This window comes from Neoarius graeffei, chromosome 1 (genome assembly GCF_027579695.1).
Source record: "Neoarius graeffei isolate fNeoGra1 chromosome 1, fNeoGra1.pri, whole genome shotgun sequence".
In the NCBI taxonomy this organism is placed as follows: domain Eukaryota; kingdom Metazoa; phylum Chordata; class Actinopteri; order Siluriformes; family Ariidae; genus Neoarius; species Neoarius graeffei.
Genome location: NC_083569.1, coordinates 24,572,869 through 24,588,040, shown reverse-complemented (window position 1 = coordinate 24,588,040; position 15,172 = coordinate 24,572,869). Strand labels below are relative to the sequence as shown.

The 15,172-nt window shown below is 46.8% G+C and overlaps 4 non-coding genes across 4 annotated transcripts; 2 read left to right on the top strand and 2 right to left on the bottom strand.

Moving 5' to 3' along the window:
- Window positions 1-249: 249 nt before the first annotated feature.
- Window positions 250-322, bottom strand: trnav-cac (transfer RNA valine (anticodon CAC)). The gene has a single exon. It is a non-coding gene; the product is annotated as a tRNA-Val (tRNA).
- Window positions 323-409: 87 nt separating this feature from the next.
- On the top strand, window positions 410-481 carry trnag-ucc (transfer RNA glycine (anticodon UCC)). The gene has a single exon. It is a non-coding gene; the product is annotated as a tRNA-Gly (tRNA).
- A 1,527-nt stretch (window positions 482-2,008) lies between these two features.
- Window positions 2,009-2,081, bottom strand: trnav-cac (transfer RNA valine (anticodon CAC)). Its single transcript has one exon. It is a non-coding gene; the product is annotated as a tRNA-Val (tRNA).
- An 87-nt stretch (window positions 2,082-2,168) lies between these two features.
- trnag-ucc (transfer RNA glycine (anticodon UCC)) lies at window positions 2,169-2,240 on the top strand. The gene has a single exon. It is a non-coding gene; the product is annotated as a tRNA-Gly (tRNA).
- Window positions 2,241-15,172: the final 12,932 nt, after the last annotated feature.

The window sequence follows — 15,172 nt, the reverse complement described above, 5'->3', positions numbered from 1 at the left end:
ACCCATGAAGCGGTGAACAACACGGGCTCCTGCGTGTTTTCCTTTCGTTGGCAACAAGCGACAGGTGTATATTTGTCCACAAACAGAGAACTGGAGAGTCACTGTGTAAGATTTGTTCAGCAAATGTGTCCATACCTTGGCTGGTGAAAAGCAAACACTTCCGTAGTTGGCACGGTCAGAGCAGAGATCACAGCTCAGCAGTCACTCAAAAAATAAATAAATAAATAAATAAATAAACCCGCCCACCGCTGTTTCTGCCCGGTTTCGAACCGGGGACCTTTCGTGTGTGAGACGAACGTGATAACCACTACACTACAGAAACCTCAGCGCTTGGACCGATCAGCTGTTGCCTGGGCCTCAAGTTCAGAAGCAATGGCACTTAGGCATTTGTCCCCAGGCCAGGCACGCAGCGTTGGTGGTATAGTGGCTAGCATAGCTGCCTTCCAAGCAGTTGACCCGGGTTCGATTCCCGGCCAACGCACACCCTTTAACACTTCGTTTCTCTGATGAAAGGCAGAGAGCGTGGCCAGGCACCCGGGAGGAAACGGATCGGTTGCTCGTCACTGCCTTGCCAAGGAGGTGACTGAGGGCCGCTCCTTCTGCTTTCCGCTCGCGTTGCATGCAGTTGAATGGCATCGGTTTGCGCAAACCTGGGCGTGCTTCAAGGACACGGGCGCCTGCGTGCTTGTCTTTCGTTGGCGGCAAGCTGCTTCTTTGCATGTTTTCCACAAACGGAGGACTGCACAGTCACGGTTTGAGAGTCAATAAGGAAATGTGTCTGAATGTTGGCCGGCAAATACTCGTTGAGACATGATGAAGCATTCCAGACTCAATGCCACTTTGCAGCGTTCTGATGCCGTGTGCAGCCCTGTTGACCTGACCTCACTCCGTAAACGAGCAACCAAGTGGCATTTGAGAACACCACCTCCCCGTGACGAATTGCAATGTCCATGATTCCACAGTCAACAGAAATGCAGATCGTGCCCGATTTTGTTTTTAAAGCAGCCGTCACGGACCTTGATGGAAAACCAGAGAGGCAGGGAAACCGTGCAAACGAGGTTTTGTCCCGACGGTCGTCTGCACCTAGGAGAACCTGACAACCACTAAGCTACAGAAAGCAATCCGGTCACGTTAAGGGTCTGTCTTTCTGGCTGTTTCGAGGGTACCTGATTTTAGCAAGGCGATAACTGGACGTTAAGGGAAGCAGAGCTCAAAAGGCAAAGCATGGCTCTGCCAGGTTCCGCAGGAGCGTCTATTCGCTTGTCAGGTGAAAGGGGAAACCACTGCACAGCGGAAAACACGCGAAGCTTTTTCAGCGTCTCGGTTTGGGACTGTTCCAAAAGGCACGGACGGAGCAGAGATGGCAGCTCGACATTTGTTCGCCGCCAAGTTCAAGAAAACGAGCACCGATTCCGCCCGGTTTCGAATCGGGGACCGTTCTCATGTTAAGCGAACGTGGCAGCCGCTACAGCACAGAAACCATGCGTGCGTTAGCTCTTGCCTGGGCCTCAAGAAGAACACAGATCACGCTTAAGCGACTGTCACGAGGATAGGGGCACGGCCTTGGCGTCGTAGAGATGAGCTGGTGGTCGAGTGTGACGAGGATCAGCACTGAAAAGCGCTGCAACAACATCACGGGAAGAAATCAAATGCCTTGTCTGGACCGGCCAAGGCGGTGACTGAGGACTGTTCCTTCCGCTTTCCACGAGCCACGTAAGTAGTTGTTTGCAGGGTTGAATGACATCAGTTTGCCCGTGCGTACGTTCGACCCATGAAGCGGTGAACAACACGGGCTCCTGCGTGTTTTCCTTTCGTTGGCAACAAGCGACAGGTGTATATTTGTCCACAAACAGAGAACTGGAGAGTCACTGTGTAAGATTTGTTCAGCAAATGTGTCCATACCTTGGCTGGTGAAAAGCAAACACTTCCGTAGTTGGCACGGTCAGAGCAGAGATCACAGCTCAGCAGTCACTCAAAAAATAAAAAAATAAATAAACCCACCCACCGCTGTTTCTTCCCGGTTTCGAACCGGGGACCTTTCGTTTGTGAGACGAACGTGATAACCACTACACTACAGAAACCTCAGCGCTTGGACCGATCAGCTGTTGCCTGGGCCTCAAGTTCAGAAGCAATGGCACTTAGGCATTTGTCCCCAGGCCAGGCACGCAGCGTTGGTGGTATAGTGGCTAGCATAGCTGCCTTCCAAGCAGTTGACCCGGGTTCGATTCCCGGCCAACGCACACTCTTTAACGCTTCGTTTCTCTGATGAAAGGCAGAGAGCGTGGCCAGGCACCCGGGAGGAAACGGATCGGTTGCTCGTCACTGCCTTGCCAAGGAGGTGACTGAGGGCCGCTCCTTCTGCTTTCCGCTCGCGTTGCATGCAGTTGAATGGCATCGGTTTGCGCAAACCTGGGCGTGCTTCAAGGACACGGGCGCCTGCGTGCTTGTCTTTCGTTGGCGGCAAGCTGCTTCTTTGCATGTTTTCCACAAACGGAGGACTGCACAGTCACGGTTTGAGAGTCAATAAGGAAATGTGTCTGAATGTTGGCCGGCAAATACTCGTTGAGACATGATGAAGCATTCCAGACTCAATGCCACTTTGCAGCGTTCTGATGCCGTGTGCAGCCCTGTTGACCTGACCTCACTCCGTAAACGTGCAACCAAGTGGCATTTGAGAACACCACCTCCCCGTGACGAATTGCAATGTCCATGATTCCACAGTCAACAGAAATGCAGATCGTGCCCGATTTTGTTTTTAAAGCAGCCGTCACGGACCTTGATGGAAAACCAGAGAGGCAGGGAAACCGTGCAAACGAGGTTTTGTCCCGACGGTCGTCTGCACCTAGGAGAACATGACAACCACTAAGCTACAGAAAGCAATCCGGTCACGTTAAGGGTCTGTCTTTCTGGCTGTTTCGAGGGTACCTGATTTTAGCAAGGCGATAACTGGACGTTAAGGGAAGCAGAGCTCAAAAGGCAAAGCATGGCTCTGCCAGGTTCCGCAGGAGCGTCTATTCGCTTATCAGGTGAAAGGGGAAACCACTGCACAGCAGAAAACACGCGAAGCTTTTTCAGCGTCTCGGTTTGGGACTGTTCCAAAAGGCACGGACGGAGCAGAGATGGCAGCTCGACATTTGTTCGCCGCCAAGTTCAAGAAAACCAGCACCGATTCCGCCCGGTTTCGAATCGGGCACCGTTCTCGTGTTAAGCGAACGTGGCAGCCACTACAGAAGAAAGCAAATATCTGCTATGTCTGCAAATCTTATGAAGACAATGAGGCTTAGGGACCAAAGCGCAGCATGTGAAGAAAATGTACCTGGCTCCGCATGTTGCTGGTGTTTTCATTCTGCTCGCACGGCTTTCTGACCACCAGGGAAGAAATAACAGAACAAAGCTTGCGGGCAAGCAATGTGATCCACCATCTCTGGACTACTGTTTACTTCTGCTGTGCACTCTGCAATGCCTTCTGTCGATGACGCATTCTTTACGACAAATTTCTGCTGAAAACTCATGGAGACCCTTGCTCATGCCAAGGTTGCCAGAAGCCTGACAGAAACCCATTCAAGAACACGTTCCCTGGTGGTTGGAAATCCGTGCGAGCAGAGTGAAAATAACAGCAACATGCGGAGCCAGCTACATTTTCTCCACACGCTGCGTTTTGGTGCCTGAGCCCACTTGTCTTCATTAGACTTCAAGCACATCGTGCAACCTGCACTCCAGCACACAACATCAGGGGAGGGGAAAGAAGGAAGGAAATAAATAAATAAATAAATAAATAAATAAATAGGCAGCACGGTGGTGTAGTGGTTAGCACAGTCGCCTCACGGCAAGAAGTTTCTGGGTTTGAACCCGGCGGCCAGCAGGGGCCTTTCTGTGTGGAGTTTGCATGTTCTCCCTGTGTCTGCTTGGGTTTCCTCTGGGTGCTCCGGTTTCCCCCACAGTCCAAAGACATGCAGTTAGGTTGAAGTGGGGTGGCCTTGGGCTGGGGTGCCCTTGAGCAAGGTACCGAGCCCCTGACTGCTCCCCGGGCGCTCTGGGCTGCCCACTGCTCTGGGTGTGTGTGTGTGTGTGTGTGTGTGTTTGTTCACTGCTTCAGATGGGTTAAATGCAGAGGATGAATTTCACTGTGCTTGAAGTGTGCATGTGACGAATAAAGATAGATAGATAAGCCACCAGCTCTATTTTTGACTCTGTCAGGGTTATGGAAAAGAGGAGAGAGCAGGAACGCATTCCCCCACTTTCAGAAATTATACAGTTGATATTCCTGCATTTGAGAAATTCACAAAGATCTGCACAACCCCAGTGAAATTCCCTCCATCCACGGTGCATCCTCAACATCCATTTCCTGCTCAAAACTCGTGGAAACCCTAGCTGGGTACTGAGGATAAAAAAAGCCTGAACAAAACCTGTTTCCTAGTGTTCAGAAACCCAGCAATACACAGAACCAGAGAGATTTTTTCCACACATTAACCTTAAGAGCACAGCCCTCCTTGCTTCTCAAAAACTTCAAGCAGCCAGTAGCTCTTGATATAAAACACCTGAACACTAAAAAAAAGAAAAACTTCAAGAAGACAAACAGCTCTATCTTTGATTCCAACAGATTTATGCAATAAATTTTATTGGCAATGCAATAATATTTATGCAATTAATATTATGCAATAATATTTTATTGGCAATGCAATAAATAAAAATAGAATAATTTGAAAAAAAAAACAATATTGTTTGGTCAGATGCTCGTTTATGTAGACCCTGGATCCCTTTAGCTTGTATGCTTGCTTTAATAGTGCAGTCTTATGTTTCCTGTTGACAAACCTCATGATGATGGTCTGCTTGTCGCTGGTGTTCCTCCTTGGTAGCGGGTGGCAAGCCTCAATGTTATCGCAGTCCAGGTGAATTCCCTCGGACTGCAGGAAAGCAGATACCTGTTGCTCCATGGAGCTCACATCCAGCTCTCTGGGCTCCCCCCCCCCCCCCCCCCGCCCCCGCTGATAGCTTTAATCAGCGGGGTGGAGCCTGGGGAGCTGGATGATAGATATTTGGGCTCCGTGGAGCCCGGGGAGCTTTGATAAATATTTGGGTTTAATCCAAACAGTGGCTGTTTTCACAGATGTGCTGCTTTGAATGTGGCAAAAGAAATTTGATCTTGACTTGGCTGAAAGTGCAGATGATTCAGATGGTTTGCAAAATGACAAGAAAGTTTTTCTCTGTAAAATGCAAACAAGGCAGCAGTTGGTGTTTCAGAGAATGCGAGCAGTGGTCCTACTACCGCTTACACTGTGTCTCACTGTTACCGCTAAAGTAAGCCCAAAGTAAGCCCACAGTGGCCAATCAGGTCCGACATGGGCTTACTTTTGACCAATGAGGTTGCCTCCCATGGGCTTACTTTGGGCCAGTGGGCTTACTTTTGACCAATGAGGTTGCCTCCCATGGGCTTACTTTAGGCCCTGCCCGCTCTTTCTCTTGTCATTCGTGATCGGAACATCACAGCGATTCAGCGAGGTAAGTGGACTTGCATTTCTCCTAGGTAAATGTATATGTAACTTTGAGATTTTTGGTGGATGATACGGAGAAATGTAGTCGCTACTGATTCTTGATTTTACATAAAATGCTGAGCGTAAAATTCGTAAAGTTTCGTGATACACGGTGTTGTTCTTCTGCCTGTGGTAATTGACTACCATTAACGTAGGTGGCTGTAAAGGAAATCTCTTACTTATACGAAAAGATATTAAACCCAAACGGTTTAAAATTTGTTGTTGTGCTTCATTTCTGGTGAAAACGGGTTAAATGGTCAAACAAACAGCCTGCCCACCTGAAATCTGGCTTACTTGTATGAGGAAGGGGGAAATTGTCGCATTTGTTTAATCAGACTAAACCGATTAAATGTAAAAGGCAAACTGCGTACTGAAATGTATTTGTATGTACTCAAAACAGTTTATTTGTTTTAAAACCGACCATGGTTTAGCCGATTCAATGAGGAATGTGCAGATGTAAAGACTGTAAACAGTGCTACCGAATGTCGAGTAAACAGAAGAATATGTGACATTGATGTATGCTCTAGTATATTCCGCCATATTAATGTCTCAAGCGGTTTGAATATCGAAAATAGCAGATTTTATTTTATTCGTGTTAAAAAAGAAAGTCTTTACAGTCGCCTAATTACGAGATCTTGCGGTCATGAGGAGAAACTCATTGGTTAAATCATTACATGATTTACTACTACCCCATACAGGTTCAGCTATTTTAAGAGTAAGGGTAGACAAGTAATCAGTAGAAATTACATTAAATTAAATTACATGGCGTAATACATTTATTGTAGTATAGTATAGTTGTTTTGAAGATGACTACAGCTAACAGCCTATGTTCACTTTCTTTCAGAAAATGCATGCGTATCCAGTTTTCCGTCGGCAGTCAGCCACATCAGCCCGGCTCCTCATGGCACCCACAAGGAGACACGGGCTGTTTGTTGTTGGAGTTTGGAGACTTTGAGGGCCGCTCTCTGAAAGAGGTGCACGAGGACCAGAGCCATGGGGCCCAGAAACTCGTCAGGTACGTGCTACAGTCAAATGCATGGCCCAACACCAACATGGCCCTTTTCAAGGCATATATTTTGAAAAGACGGTCAGCTGAGGGTACCAGTACCAGGGAGCATCAGCCATCTCCAGCCTCCAGTGCCAGCGCCTCTTCTCCTGCCTCGTCACCTACCACCATCCAAATGGGTCCACGGACGCCTGCCTCTGTAAAAGCTCTGCTGGCACGTGGCAAACACTTGCCTCCCTCACAGCTGGCCAAAAAACTTGTGTCACCTGTGAAACCCTGTAAGTGGTTTTCAGTATTCACCAACTGTTAATATGCATGCATGCAGTATGTTGCGTTAATCATTTTGCCTTACCTTTCCGGTCTTTTTTTTTCAGCTCCAGCACCGCAATTGTCTGGCTCCAGCACTGCACATCGGCGCCCAGAACCCATTCCCCAACAGTTGCGCTTCCTCTGTGGTAAGCAAGCACCATCTTCCATACATTCATGTCTGTGTGTTGTCTCTGTGTACATTTGTCTGTGTGTAACTGTAGGCCTACCTAACAATTTTACTATTTGTGCTCCAGGCCCTTCTGAGGCCGACGATGAGGAACTTGTGCGTGCCACACAAGAGTGTGAGACACAGCTGCAAACAGCAGCCACCATGCCTCCTCTAGCAGCCACCATGCCTCCTCCAACAGCCGTCATGCCTCCTCCAAGGGCACCCTGAAGAAAGGCGACGTGGTGCTCAACTGCTACAGGTGTGCCCATGGCTCCACCTCCCTGGAGTCTTTCCATCTTCACCTGACTAGGTTTATCCCAGGTATTTACTTTCTCTTTTTTTGGGGGGGGGTACTTTATTAATAGTTTGATATGACTTCTTGTGGCGGCCCAAAGGGCGTGTCTTGGTTTTTCCGCACTCCTGCTTTTTTTTGTGTCTTCTCAGGTGTGCAAGATGTAGCCGATTAGGCTGACGAGGGATGTGTGGGTCCACCTGATGCTCCTTCAAAATGACCTGGCTCTTTTTTCTACGTAGGAGAGAGCAGCGAGGGCAAGACGACGTCCTTCTCAGTGCCTCCCGTTCAATCTTGAGCGGCGTGCCTCTTTGAAGGACTTTAAAGTTCATATTCTGGCTTTTGTTTTGTTTCACTCTTTGGTTGAATTTGTAGCGCTTTCTTTGAAAAGTAAAATAAGTGAACTGGCTCCATGCCTCCTCTACATTATTTCTCACTTGTGATGTGAGCGTAACACTCCTTTTGTAATGTATGTCTGGTTGTAATGGAAATTGTGTTATAACAGGAGGAGCATGGCATATAATTCTGTGACCTGGGGTCCTGACTTTTTTGTGTTCATGTATTTATCCATCAGGAACCAGTGCCAGCGCCTCGCATTTCCAGGCGTATCTTCTGGAAGGACTGATGCGCTGGAACGAGGACAGAATGAAGGACTCTGTTCAAGCACCCACTTCCATGCGCACCTACGGCAGTGTTCTGCAGGAGGCCATGGATCGGCTCAGCCAAGCCGTTCTGGGAAAACGTTGGGATGAGCAGTACCGCAGTCCTGGAGTCTACACAGGTTAGCACTGATCACTTATTCAAAAAGGACAAAATTACCTCAGGCAGTGTATCATATAGTTACATTTTAATGTATTACTTGAATATGAACAATTTTCTGTTTTTCTGTTTTACTTTTCATAGGTGAATTGTTGGCCATGGAGTACCTGTACAGCCAGACTGGCATATCACTTACTCCAACGCTCCACAACCAAGAGGAGGAGGACCAGCTGGTGGAGGACATTGATGACGAGGACATTGAGGACGAAGGCTTTGAGGAGGAGACAGAGGACATCACAGTTCCTGTGCTGACTGACGATGACCATGACATTGAAAGGAGGCCCTCAACCACAAGGCGTCGGGCACCTTCACCACCACCTCTACCAGAACTGCCGTCCACGTCTACGGGTGGAGGTCAGCATCCAGTTGCTGCTGCCGCCGTTCCGTCCACGTCGGGTCAAGGACTGCACCCTGCTGCTACTGCTGCTGCCACCACTTCAGGGGCTCAGGTAAGACACTAACAGATATTTCAATTCCAAGTTAATGTTACTACATTTTACATTTACCACTACTAATGAATACTTTTTAATTTTTTTTTATTTAGGGCGTCGTCGTTGGACCGGATGGCATTCCTGGGTGGGACAAAGTGCAAGAGCTGGCTGCTTACCTGGTGGACCTGCGAGATGCCGCCTACCTCACTGAGCCACAGGTGACCGAGGTCATCCAGCTGTGGGCGGCACTCCCAGACAGCGACAAGGAGAGGATCGACTACCAGCCACGTCACCAGGAGCGGCTGTCGTCTGGTCGATTCAAGGCACCGAAGCGGTCTGGAGTCACACCGGGTGTGGAGAGCGTCAAGCGCAGCTTGATAGGTCACCCTGGGGGGCTGGCTCAGTGGCCTGGTACCAGCCGCTTGGTAGACGCCATGTGCACACGCTTGTGCACTTTGCACAAGTGCACTACCAGGAAGGCCGGTGTTTCCACTCCCAGGTGGACCAGAATTCTGGATGATTACCACCACATCCGTGACTTGATCATCGCCAGCCCAAGGTTGATGGCAGATACAACAATTCAGTTGTTTCAAATCAACCAGCGGACACTTATTCAGTGGTAGGTCTCCCCCTTTTTTTATTGATTTCCCTCAAATTTACACAATAATGGTCTCATAATTGTCCCATTGGTACAGCTCCCAGCAATGACTGTTCCTGCACCACCTGTTCCCTTTCTCCAGCTCCCAGCAACGACTTTGGCTGCCTCAACACCTGGTGCAGCCCCATCTGTACCTGCGCCACCTCCGCCCGCTGGCCCGCCGCCTCCTCCCGCTGGCCCACCACCTCCTGTTTCACGGTACACAGAGAGGAACAGGCGTCAGCGAGCCGCTGAAGAGGCCAGTGGTAGTGCGGAGAAAAGAAAATATGTAAGGGGTGCGACATATAACATGTGTAGCCAATGTGGCAAACCCAAGACTAAAGAGTATGGGCATAGTCGCTTTGGGAGCACGACTTTCTGTTCCCAGGCCTAAGGTGGCAAGTCTGTTGAAGAGTGGTTGGAAGAACAGAGAGCTCAAAAGTAGTTCTTCTATTGTACAATATGTATATAGTGTGTGTATAAGTTCTGCTGCTATTGCTTGTATAGTGTGTGTTTGTGTGTGTGTATATACCACATATATTATGTAGTTTTTACATGTACATAGTTTTCCTGACAACCTTCCCCCTTTACTCATGCACATTTCTCCCTGTAAATTGTACATTGGTTTGTGTGAGTGATTAAATACATGCTTGGTTTTTAAACTTGATGTTTCATCTCTTGTTTTTTACTGTCCAATTTCAGATACATTAAAAGTGATTGATTGCACTCAGATGTATTTGTCTCGGCCTGTGTATCATCATAAAAAAAAAACCTTTATCATACAAAATACACCACATATTGTGTTACTGTCTTTGTGCACTTAACTTCACCATCAAACAACCTGAACATTAAATGGACTGACTATATGAAGATAATTATTATTGGCAAACTTTTAGTAGTAATTCTACTAATATAAGGAGAAACACCTCTCCCTATTAGGTCTACTATAAAGTTACTGTATCCTGTGTATCATCCTAAGTCAACAGTTGTAGCAGCTAAAAAAAAACAGCATATTGTGTCTGTGCCACTTTATTATTACCATCAAATAATTAACATGAACATGGGAAAGCATTACTATTACAGTTTTTCTCAATTGGTTTGGCTCATTTCTTGAAACTGAGATGACATTCCTATAACTATAAGGTCATTTTGCGAAACAGTGATACAGCTCTGCACAACCCTTCAGATAACCAGCAAAATGTCATATCTCTCCCAAAACCATTCATTCACGCTTCAAAAGGAAATCCCTTTCCCATGTAAATAGTCAGTACCATAAAAATGGCATAGATCCTTCTCAATTGCTTGGCCTCATTTTTGTTCATTAAGTGCTTCTGTCTAAATGACCTGGATGGCTCAACACAATTACATGGATCATCTGCAAATGCTCATATCTCTCCCAAAACAGTTTATCCATATGTCAAAACTAAATATCCTTCTCAAATAAATAGTCAATACCCCCAAAATGCATTGTCCCTTTGGCATCGTGTAAGCACTGCAAGTCAAAATGCTTAGACAGTTTGTCAGAGGTCTAGCTAAAGGAATACTATTATATATAAAACTGGAGAAATAGGGTTTTACAGTGACAGCAGCCTCCAAAGTTTGACACCACACACAGTGCACTCATTTCACCAAAGAAATTGTTTATTCACACAATTTTCACACAAACAAAATTGCATGCATTACTGCATTACGAACAGAGAGTATAGGTATACAGTAAAAGGAAAATATGCATTTACCTCCTGCATGTGATGTCATGCGTCTATAGGCTATATCACAAAATATAAACATGAACCAAAAAAGGAATTGAAAAAAGCAAGTTCCACAAGTTTAACACTTGGATTAGTCGCTGTTGCTGTCTTCCCCCACCCTCTCCTGGTAGCCTTCCTCATCCTCCAGGCCATCCATCCGCTGCTCTCTGTTTGGCCACAGATTTTCATCAACATCGCACCGGATGTTCTCCCTTGCGATGCAGCGTGGAAAGAAGCGGCGTGAATGTCTTAGCCAACCCCGACACTGATCGCCTGTGATGTCATCGCAGGCAGCATCCATGGCATTGAGGAGAGACCTCTGATCCCCAATGTGGCGTTCATAAACCCTCCACCTCCAAGCAGAAAAAAATTCTTCAATGGGATTGAGGAATGGCGAGTATGGTGGTAAAAAAACATTACGCATCCTTGGATGGGTGTCGAACCACGCTCTGATGAGTGGGCCACGGTGAAAGCTGACATTGTCCCACACAATGACAAATTGTGATAGGTGGGGCGCTTCGAGTCCCCTTTCATTCTCGGGGACCAAATCCACATACAGACGATCCAGGTAGAGGAGGAGCCTCTGCGTGTTGTATGGGCCTAGGCTTGCAATATGTGTGGCCACATCATTGTCAGAAATGGCCGCACACATTGTGATATTTCCTCCTCTTTGACCCGGGACGTCTACTGTGGCCCGCTGGCCAATGATGTTACGTCCGCGCCTGCGGCACTTGGCCAGATTGAAACCTGCCTCGTCCACAAACACCAGGAGATGAGGTGTTTCTATTCCCTCCAATGCCATTATTCTCTACAAAAGAGAAACACAGGTAAAACCAAATCATGCAGATGGGTCATACACAGCAGTAATATCTTCTTCACAAAGTCAATATAACCTGCAACGGTTCCAAACCTATGCTGGCCTATGCAGAGATACTCCAGCTGGTATGTGACACAAAATGGAGAAATACTGATCACAGTTTTCTGTTACAGTTCTTAGGCAAAATTCTGTGGTCAGATACTGGATTCCAAAGGTACAGTAAAGATACGGAAAACCCCCCAAACTTTGAACCTCTGCATAGTGTATAGGTTACAATGGTGGAAAACAAATACAGTAATTGACTTACCTGCACATACTGGTACCGCAGTTCTTTTACCCTCTCTGTATTCCTGTCAAATGGTACCCTGTATATTTGTTTCATTGTCATACGGTTTCTCTTGAGTACCCGGTCTATGGTTGATACACTAATGGAGTTGATATTGTGGAAGATGGCTTGGTCTTCAAGGACTGCATTGCGGATCTGTGTGAGTGTAATGGCATTGTTCTGTATGACCATGTTGCAGATGGCTTGTTCCTGGGGATCTGTGAGCAATCTCCTTCTACCGCCCACAGGAGGCTGTCGCCCAATTCTGCAGATAGACACGGACAACATGACAATTTGCACTGCAAAACTACTCTAAACTGCAACTGTAATTTGCTTTATTTTGTCCAATTTACTGTACTATGAACACTGCATCATACGATTTTGCAGTATAGGCCTACACACATGCACACACGTGCAGGCGTGCACGCACACACACACACACACACACACACACACCTTTCCAAGCAAAAATTGTAATTCCATCACTGCCTGGGTGCATACCTGTTTTCCCTGCGAAAGGTTTGAATGATGGAAGAGACTGTAGAGCGTGGCACGTTAGGCTGCACTCGGCGCCCTGCCTCTGCCATGGTTAGACCATGATTGACAACATGGTCAATAATGGTGGCTCTAATTTCATCGGGGACAGTGTGATGCCTACGCACGCCTCGCCCTCTTCCCCCTACTCCACCACCACGCATACGCACCCCTCTTCCTCTTCCTCTCCTTCCTCCTCCATCTCTTCCTCTTCCCCTTCCTCCAGCTGGAAGTTGACCTTGTTGAGGTTCCTCCATATTCATTCTGCAAATAGTACTGGCACCAGGCCAAGCTCTATATATACATGTATGGCCGTAGGCACAGTCATACACAACACCTGCCAGGTAACTCCACAAACTGTTGGATTGGTCATCTGTGATGTGGGAAACTCCTCCATCGTTAGTCTAAACCTGAATTCACCTGTCACTTATTCACCTAACTGCCATGTATTTATTCCAAAAATCTTCCAAATTCTTCTGACAAAAATATATATATATATACTATATTGTATTATGTCCTTGACTAATTTTGACAATTGAGCAGACTATTCTGCATATGATGGCTTATACGATGAAATTGTTCTGACATGTTTTGGAGGGAACGACCATAACATTGAGAAGCAGCTAATTGGGATAGATTATGAACATATATTCATTTGGAAGTTGAGCTAAATGTGGGATGATTGTGTTAACTGTGGGCCACTTGTACATAACCATTTGCAAGGATGCACTAGACACCGGAGACATGTACAAAGGATTTGCAATTTGACGAAAGCAATGAGAAATGCCAATCTGTTGTGAGAAGTTGCAAGTGGGTTTGGGGATTTGTCCATGTTATTTTGAGAATGTCATCTCAGTTTCAGGAAATGAGCCAAACCAATTGAGAAAAACTGTAATATACACAGTTCACCAGATCCCCATGTAGAAGTGTCGCGGTATCGAATCCCGTCCGGCGCGACAACCTGCAAACTTTCAACTCAAACACATTAATACACTTCCACACAAAAAGCCCACGGTAGAATTTCACCAAATCCCCTTCACTCCGTTGGCGTTTATTTTCGCGATGTTTCCTGCATGCGCCGAGAGCTCAAAGATTGGGCCCCTGCCTTTGCGCAGCAAGTGCTCTACCACTTGAGCTAATTCCCCTGCTGTGTTTAAGGGTTTGTCCAACTAACAACCACAAGCCCCCCAACACTGCCCTTCCTGGCCTGCTCGTTGCTCTCTGGAACCATGCCTGAGTTTCCATTGGTTGTTTGTTTATTTTCACATGGGCGACTGCACAGAAGTGGACTTTTGTTCTGGAGGAGTGTATTCTGACTCCCATTTGCATGAATACCAGGTGGTAAGCTTCAAGGGTTTTGCCACTAAAACAACCCAATCTCCTCACATGGAGTCCCTGGCATGCTTCTCACACTTTTGGGGCATGCCTCAGGAAGCATTTGTTGCTTCATTGTTCAATGAGAGCAGTTGGGTGGAAAGTGGTGAAAAGTGCCTTTTCAGGACAGCAGCTTTAAGAATACAAGCAGGTAAGCATCATATTTTCAGTTTGTGAAAGCTGTCTCAGCTGACTTTGCACTCGAGCGAGAGTTAGAATTTCATAGTGGATGGTGGGAATATGACAAGCCTGTTGAAAAATGTGAGTTGGAGATACTGAGGTCAGTCTGCAATTCAAGAAAGAAAGCCAAGCAAACTGAAAGGAATCTGTGATAGCTCACCTTCGGAGCTCATCAGAGGAGCATCTTAGCAGAAAAGTAGTGTGCAGTTAGTTGATTTGGCCATTGTTGCAAACAGTGCCAAGGTTGTGGGTTTAATCCAAATAGTGGCTGTTTTCACAGATGTGCTGCTTTGAATGTGGCGAAAGAAATTTGATCTTGACTTGGCTGAAAGTGCAGATGATTCGGTTGGTTTGCAAGATGACAAGAAAGTTTTTCTCTGTAAAATGCAAGCACAGGGGCAGCAGGTGTTTTGGAGAATGTGGGCATCGATCCCACCACCTCTTACATGCAAAGCAAGCACTCTACCACTTGAGCTAGTTCCCTTGCTGTGTCTAAGGGTTTGTCCAACTAACAACCGCAAGCTCCCCAACCTGCCCTTCCTGGCCTGCTCATTGCTTTCTGCAACCATGCCTGAGTTTCCATTGGTTGTTTGTTTATTTTCAAGTGGGCGACTGCCCAGAAGCAGACTTTTGTTCTGGGGGAGTGTATTCTGACTCCCATTTGCAAGAATACCAGGTGGTAAGCTTCAAGGGTTTTGCCACTAAAACAATCCAATCTCCTCACATGGAGTCCCTGGCATGCTTCTCACACTTTTGGGGCATGCCTCAGGAAGCATTTGTTGCTTCATTGTTCAATGAGAGCAGTTGGGTGGAAAGTGGTGAAAAGTGCCTTTTCAGGACAGCAGCTTGCTTTTCACCAGCAGCTTTAAGAATACAAGCAGGTAAGCATCATATTTTCAGTTTGTAAAAGCTGTCTCAGCTGACTTTGCACTCGAGTGAGAGTTAGAATTTTATAGTGGATGGTGGGAATATGACAAGACTGTTGAAAAATGTGAGTTGG